The 8,149-nt window shown below is 41.8% G+C and overlaps 1 pseudogene; it reads left to right on the top strand.

The window, feature by feature from the left end:
* Positions 1–1,780: 1,780 nt before the first annotated feature.
* Positions 1,781–2,387, top strand: LOC133244053 (large ribosomal subunit protein uL6-like; annotated as a pseudogene).
* Positions 2,388–8,149: the final 5,762 nt, after the last annotated feature.

Genomic DNA, 8,149 nt, shown 5'->3' with positions numbered 1-8,149 from the left:
CTTGTTGAGTCAATGATATTGCTGCTGCAGTAACAGAACTAATTGCTGCTATTAAAGCTGATATTCCTAAAATAAGTAAGCCCACAAACCGCCGTGATCACATTAAATCCTGTAGTTGTTGTAGCACAGCGAGACCATAATTGTCATACCAGTGGGAGGTCACGGTCACAGGTATAATGAGATAGGGTGGGCGTTGCAACACCACAAAAGAGCAAATATTATATTGAGGGGTCAAACAGGATGAAAGCATACATTGTTCACAAGTTACCACGTTAGGTCCACCTGAATAATTTATGCATACATTAAGTTTGTTGGAGTCATTAGTAAAAAGGAAAACATAAGGCGAGGGTAAACAAACTAAAACAGAATAAGTGGAATCGTTATCTGGGCGAGATGAAGAAATGGGGGCAGTAGCAGCAAGGGCTCTCCAAATCTCAGGTTGCCAATAGGTTTTGCTTTTAGCTGTATAAGACAGCATAGGAGGAACAAATTGGTTAATATGCCATCTAGTGGCTTGCGTAGGCCAAGGAAGAGGAATCCTATTCCAATTCTCAAATCTGCCTTTAAATGTTATCTTGATCAATGGATCCTCACCCGGATTCGGGTTACTCCAGTCCTGAATAGTATAATTCCCACCGCCTGGTATCCTATAATCAATCCTTGAACTATAAGTACAAGTTGTCCAAGTCGGATACCCAGTACGGCCATCTATGGTCTTCCACACTTCATCTGAAGGAGCAACCTTATAACACTTTGGATAACCGGGAGGGGGTGTAAAGCGCAGGGTCACGGATCCCAGGCAAGCGGGCCACTAATACCCAAACTACCCAATGATGTAAAGACTGGGAATCTATTTTTGAGGAATATGTTATAATTATTTTTGTAGAGGCCCCGATGCACCCTTCTTTAGTGGGTGTAATAAAACTCTTTGGGTTACTGGGGAAGTTAAAGCAAACAGGAAGATCGTCTATTAATCCCCAGAAAGTATGATTAAAATTAATAGGATATTTATCTTTAGTGTAAGAAGTATAGAATCCTCCCAAAAGCTGAAGTTGGTCTGTGTTGACCCGTATAGGCTCATTATTCCAGGAAACAACCTGGAAAGTTGGAGGATCTGGGAGATATGCCCAATACTTACCTGAAATAGGAGAGGCGCTTACCTGGCAGGAAAGCAAGGCAAGCATGGCAATAAAAACTTTCTCAGGAGAATCTGGAGATCCCTGCAAGGAAGTCATTCCTCGTGCCTGGTGACAGAGTGTTTTTATTTGTTCACAAGTGGGTATGGGGGCATTCCGGATCACCTGAGCTTGGCAGCCTGGGATGTTTCTGCAGTGCAGGGAATCAGGGGGAGTAGTGTCCTGTATGTGAAGCTGAGACATCTGTTTGGTGGGCGGATCTGTTCCTTGCTCATCCAAGGTTCCTGAAGTCAATTGTCTTGATGTCGGCAGCGTCTCCCATGCTGGCTGGGGAAGCGGAGGCAGAGGAGGCCCCTTCCTCTTGCGGGGTTGCGGCAGCCGTATAGTCCGGTATCCGAGGGGCTGAGACATGACGAATCAATCTGTATGGAGCCCAAATTGGAGAGTCTGTGTCCTGCGGGAAAACACAAGCATATCCTCGACCGCTGGTTAACAACGGATCGGGACCTTTCCATTGTCTGGAGAGGAGGTCCTTCCATTTAACTAATGGCTTTGCATTCAATTGCTCCGGCCACCAATGGTGAAGCATTGCAGTAGTTCTGGCCAAATCGGCATTTAAAATATTTATTACAGCTCTCTTTGCTGCATCTACTTCGAGAATGAAGACCATTCTCAGCAACCCTAACCCTAACCCTAACTTGAAGGGACGGACAGTTATTGTGAAGGGCCCCAGAGGCACCCTGCGGAGGGACTTCAATCACATCAATGTAGAACTCAGTCTCCTTGGAAAGAAAAAGAAGAGGCTCCGTGTTGACAAATGGTGGGGAAACAGAAAGGAACTGGCCACTGTTTGCACAATCTGTAGTCACGTACAGAACATGATCAAGGGTGTTACACTGGGCTTCCGTTACAAGATGAGGTCGGTGTATGCCCACTTCCCCATCAACGTTGTTATTCAGGAGAATGGTTCTCTTGTGGAAATCCGAAATTTTTGGGGTGAAAAATACATACACAGGGTTTGAATAAGGCCAGGGGTTGCCTGTTCAGTATCTCAAGCCCAGAAAGATGAGTTGATTCTTGAAGGAAATGACATTGAACTTGTGTCAAATTCAGCTGCTTTGATTCAGCAAGCCACCACAGTTAAAAACAAGGATATCATAAAATTTTTGGATGGTATCTATGTTTCTGAAAAAGGAACAGTTCAGCAGGCTGATGAATAAGATCTCAGTGATCCCGCTGCAGAAACAACAAGATAGCAGATGTTTCTATGGACCTGGTTGTGATATTTTAAAGAGACAATAAAAACTCTTGATTTGAAAAAAAAATAAAATACAATATTTATTACAAAAAGAGCATGTTGCAAGATTTGATGGGGAGAGCTATACTTAAACTTCCCTTCTTTTAATTTTTGAATTTGAACCTTTAATATTTGATGTGCTCTTTCCACAATGGCTTGTCCCTGGGGATTATAAGGGATGCCTGTATTGTGTTTAATTTGAAACTGTAAACAAAATTCCTGAAAAGACTTAGAAGTATAAGCAGGGGCATTATCAGTTTTCAAAGCCTTTGGCAGACCTAGATATGAAAAACAAGTAAAGATATGTTGTATAACATCTTTAACTGCCTCTCCGGTACGAGCAGTTGCAATAATGACATGAGAAAAGGTATCTACAGTTACTTGAACAAAGGAAAGTTTTCCAAATGAAGAGATATGAGTTACGTCCATTTGCCAGAGTATGTTAGGTTTGAGACTGCAAAGGTTAACTCCCATAGGTAGACTATTATAAACAGTGGGGCAGTGTAAGCAAGAGCACACAATCTCCCTAGCAGTTTCTCTGGGAATTTGGAATTGATATCTTAAAGCAGTAGCATTTTGATGATGAAGTAAATGAGAGGCTCTGGCTTCCTTAATCACCGTAGCCACTGTATTTCTGATTAACAAGTCAGCCAAGTCATTAAAGGCATTTAAAGGGCCGGGCAATCCAGAATGAGCCTGAATGTGTCCAATGAAAAATATTTTATTTCTTTTCCACATTTGTTGCTGTGAATTACTTAACAAATTAAATATGGTAGTTTTATTTTCAGGCAAAACCACAGTTTAAATGTGTGGAAACAACCTGACAATATACTGAGAATCAGAATAAAGGTTAAATTCTTCATCTGCAAACATAGCAAAAGGCTCTATGACTGCTGTTATTTCAGGTCTTTGAGTTGAAGTTTCCCGTGTTTCTAAAACCTTTTGGTGATTTTCAGTGACTATGGAGGCTTTACCATTTGCTGACCCGTCAGTAAAAACTATCTGAGAATTTGGAATAGGAGATTGTTTACATCTGACAGGAAAAATAACTGGATGTCTGGATATAAAATTCAGCAAAACATGCGAAGGTAAATGATGCAGAATTTGACTACAATAATTTCCCATGGCAATCTGCCAGTCCTCATTAAACATTAGAAGAGCATCAAGTTGTTCTTTATTATATGGAATTACAATTTCTGCTGGTTCTTTACTGAACAATTCAATGCTCCGTTTTCTCCCTTTTAATATCAACATAGCTATCAGTCCTGGATAAGAAGCCACTACTTTTTGAGCTTGGGCGAGGAGATGGACCCATTCTAGGGGCCCGTTTTGCCATAAAACTCCCATAGGCACAGTTGGAGTAGCTAAGCAGAGGAGTTGCCAGTTTGTCTGTAAATTAACTCGTTTTACATAGCTATCAGATAGGGCTGCTTCTACTTTGTCTAAAGCTTCCTGAGCCTCAGCAGTTAATTGTCTTTTAGAAGTTGGGTCAGGATCCCCACGTAAAATATTAAAAAGAGGCTTTAATTCAGCAGTGGTTAATTTTAAATAAGGTCTGATCCAATTAATATCTCCTAAAAGTTTTTGATAATCATTTAAAGTAACAAGGTGATCTTTTCTCAATTTTAATGGGACATGAGTTACAGTTTCTGAATTGATAACCCATCCTAAGTAGGTTATGGGTGGATTGACTTGAATTTTCTCTGGGGCAATTTTTAAGCCTCTGTCTGTTTATGCCTGGGTCAAATCCTGGAGGACAGTTTGTAAATGAGCCCTATCAGAGTGGGCAATTAAGATGTCATCCATATAATGGATCATATAGACTTGTTCATATTTACTTCTAACATCTTCTAAAGCAGCATTAACAAACTTTTGACATAGGATGGGGCTATTTTTCATTCCTTGAGGCAAAACCTTCCATTGAAACTGTAGATAAGGGTGTTTAAGATTTTCTGATGGAAGACTCAAGGAAAATCGCTTTTTATCCTCAGTATTTAAGGGAATGGTGAAAAGACAATCTTGTAAATCAATTACAATTACATTGTGTCCCTCTGGAATGGCTACTGGGGAACGGACCCCAGGTTGTAGGGCCCCCATGTCCTCCACGTGGCATTAATAGCTCTTAAATCTTATAAAAGTCTCCATTTACCAGACTTTTTCTTAACAACAAAAATAGGAGTATTCCAGGGGCTATTGGAGGGCTCAATATGTCCCAATTCTAGTTGTTCAAAAATTAATGTTTTAGCTGCCAGAAGTTTTTCTTTAGTCAGAGGCCATTGTTCTACCCACACTGGCTCCTGAGATTTCCACGTAATGGGGTCGGCAGCAAAAACAATGGCCTCCATCAAAAATTTGGATACCCCAATCCAGTACGGAATTTTTGAGGAGCCGGGCAGATTGGCTCAATTATTCCTGTCTGCTGTTTACCTAATCCTTTTGAAGGGTCAACGCCCATTGGTAACATTTGAGCAGTTACTTTATCATCAGGGCTAAAAAGTAACATGCCCATTTGAGACAGTATATCCCTTCCCCACAGCGAGAAGGGCAGCGAAGGAATCACATATGGTTGGAATGTTCCACGGGTATCCCCAAATTGCCAGTCTAAAATTTTTGCACTTTGAGCTACTTCAGGAGCTCTCCCGATGCCCACTAAGTTATTTGCAGTAGAATGTGTGGGCCAGGAATTGGGCCAGTCTTTCCCAGAAATACAGGAAACGTCTGCTCCTGTGTCTAATAGCCCTTCAATAGACTTGCCACTGACAAGAATAGATTTCATGGGACGCTTTTTAGTAATTTCTGTTACCCAAAAAGCCATGTCACTGGACCCAAATCCCTTGTCGCGTCTTTCATTTTGGGTGGCTGTTTGCCCAATTGCAGTATGATAAGGCAAAAGTAAAAGTTGGGCTATTCTCTGTCCCTGATGTATTTGGAAAGTTTTAGTCGGGGGTGAAATCATTATTTGAATTTCTCCTGTATAATCTGAATCAATTACTCCAGGAATAATTGTAAGACCTTGCATAGCTAGGGAACCTCTGCCTAGTATAATTCCTACCAGGCCAGTTGGTAATGGCCCTTTAATTCCTGTAGGAATTTTTACAGTGGGGCTATCTGGAGTTAATATTGTTGAGGTGGTGGAACTGAGGTCCAGTCCTGCACTGCCTGGGGTTGCTCTAAGGAGCTCTACAATGGGACGAAGGGAATGAATGGGTTCAGTGAGGCTGCCCCAATCATTGTCGGGGCCTGGGGCTGGGCCCTCAACCCGTTTCCTGAGTTCTGGCCAGGGCCTAAAAAGGCTCAATTTTTATGGAATCATGACCTACAGTCCCTTGCCCAATGATATCCTTTCTGACAGCGAGGGCAAAAGGACCTAGTATTGATGGGTGTGTGTGTGTGTGGGGGGGCGGGGCGGCAGGGTCTTGAAGAGCAGACACAGCTGGTTGGGCCGGATTAGGCAGATAAGAACCGGGTGTTCTTTGAGGGCAATAAAGAGAAGTGTGTCCCTCCTGGCCACAGGAAAAACAAGTTCTAGGGAGTGCATTCCTGCCTTGGTTATTGGGATCACCTTGTGATGGCTTATTCTTGTTAGTAAAAAAAGATTGGATTGCCTGCTGATAAGAATTCCCTTTTATTGCTGCAGCTATAGCAACACCCTGTAGCATTGACGGTCCTACATCTGCACACTGTTTCATATCATCAGTTAAAGATCCAGTTCTTCTAACAGGGCGCAATATAGCCTGGCAGGTGGAATTAGCATTTTCAAAGGGCAAGTGTTTTGTTAATAATTTAGCTGCCTCAGAATCAGAAATTATTCTCTGGACAGCTTCTGAGAGTTGTGAGACAAAGTCTTCAAATGGCTCTTCTGACTTTTGTTTAATATCAGATAGAGCGGCACCTGATGCCTTACCATCAGGCAATGAATGCCAGGCAGTAAAGGCACAATCAGCCACCTGTTGTATAGCAGTTCTATCTAATTTCATCTGTTCGTCATACGAGGGGTAGTCGGCCTGTCCAAGTAATATAGGTTCAGTGATATGTTTAAGGTCTCCATTTTGGTTAGAAAAAGCATATATATGAGCAAGGTCATCATATTCAGATTTCCAAAGTATGAAATGTCCTCTGGACAGGCAAGTGCTAGCAATTGTTTTCCACTCTCGAGGTGTTAACCATTGGCCTGCTAAATTTTTGACTAGCTGCATCATATATGGGGCTTTAGGCCCATATGAAATACATGCATTTTTAAGTTCTTTTACTAATTGAAAAGAAACAGGCTCCCAGTTGATAGCCTTTTGTTCCCTTTCATCATTGTCAAAAATTAAAGGGAAACAAGCCTGAAGTTGGAATTTCTCACCAGGCACAGAAAAGGCCCGTCTCCGTGGGATCGATATTGGAAATTTCCCACTTTGATAAGGAGGTGGCGGCAATATTGTGGGTTTAATAGGACCTGTACAGCTTGATATGGGAGGTGGTAGCAGTGGCATAGGTTCCATAACCTCTGCTCTGCACTCTGGAGCTCTTTGAACTGTTTGGTATCCAGAGGTTATATATGGATCAACTGGGAAGGTCTCTTGGAAATCCCTAGGGGCATATGGCCTGATAGGAGACGTTTCCCTTAAGCTCTTTGGAGCTGATGGCCTGACAGGGGAAGTTTCTCTTAGGCTTTTAGGGGCATCTTTGTTTAAGAGATGCCAATTTTCATCAGAGCGATATTTAGCTGTTATCTCATCTAAATTCTCTTTTTCTTTTGGGGGAAGCTGATCTTGTTTCTCATCCTTATCTTTAAGTTGTTCCTGAGTAATCATAGCTGCTAACATCTTTCTTAATTGCCGATGGTCAGGCAGGTCTTCATTTTTCTCATTTCCCTCAGGTTTAACTACAGTTTCATCCTCATTTTCCTCTTTAAAAGTTACTCTTTTAGATTCAGGGGCAGGTTTAGCCACAACATTTTCTTCACTATCCCCTTTAAAATGTACTTTTTCTGAAACTGGGACAGGGTCTAAGACATCTCTAATGATATTCCATAAGGAAAAAGCGTCATTAGGCACCTTTTCTGAGCCATGTTCAGCAAGGTAAGTTTTTAGCTGTTGTCCTACTTTCTCCCAGACATCTAAGTTGACAGTGCCTTCATCTGGAAACCAGGGACAGTGCTCTTGTACAAATGAAAAAAAAATGATTGAATGGTAGATTTTTAAACTTTGATTCCTCTTTTACTTAATAAGTGCAAAATTACTCCTATAAAGAGGTGTCTTTCATTTGATTCAGTGTTACCCATGTCAGAAAATTAAGTATAATAGAAGATAAAGCTATTAGCTTTCAAAAGATCAGGCTTTTCTTTGGCCTTTTAACTTGAAACCGTTTTTTCTCTCTAACTCAACTCTTTAACACTTTCAACACTTCCCACTCTTACTTGCTCTGTCTATCCTACAGGGGTGTCTGTGGCACCCTGAGTGGGGTCCTAGCCATCCCTAAAATTCAACACTGGGGGAATAGGGTTGGGGACCTACCTTCGAATCACCTGTCTCGGGCGCCACCTGCCGAGGTCCAGCCCCGGCTGATCCAGGGAGTTCGAAGCCGGGACAGCGTCTGCGAGGATGAGGATACAATAGCTTCAATTAGATATTAATTAGAGATATAAAGAGTAATAGAATGAGGATAGCTCAGTAGGAAAGTTCAGTGGAGAAAAGAGGCTGAGTAGCTTGGTTTACACGGGAGACCAATA

This window comes from Bos javanicus, unplaced genomic scaffold (assembly GCF_032452875.1).
Source record: "Bos javanicus breed banteng unplaced genomic scaffold, ARS-OSU_banteng_1.0 tig00002781_1, whole genome shotgun sequence".
Classification (NCBI taxonomy): domain Eukaryota; kingdom Metazoa; phylum Chordata; class Mammalia; order Artiodactyla; family Bovidae; genus Bos; species Bos javanicus.
The sequence above is the reverse complement of the archived record's forward strand: the minus strand, read 5'-3'. Positions and strand labels throughout refer to the sequence as shown.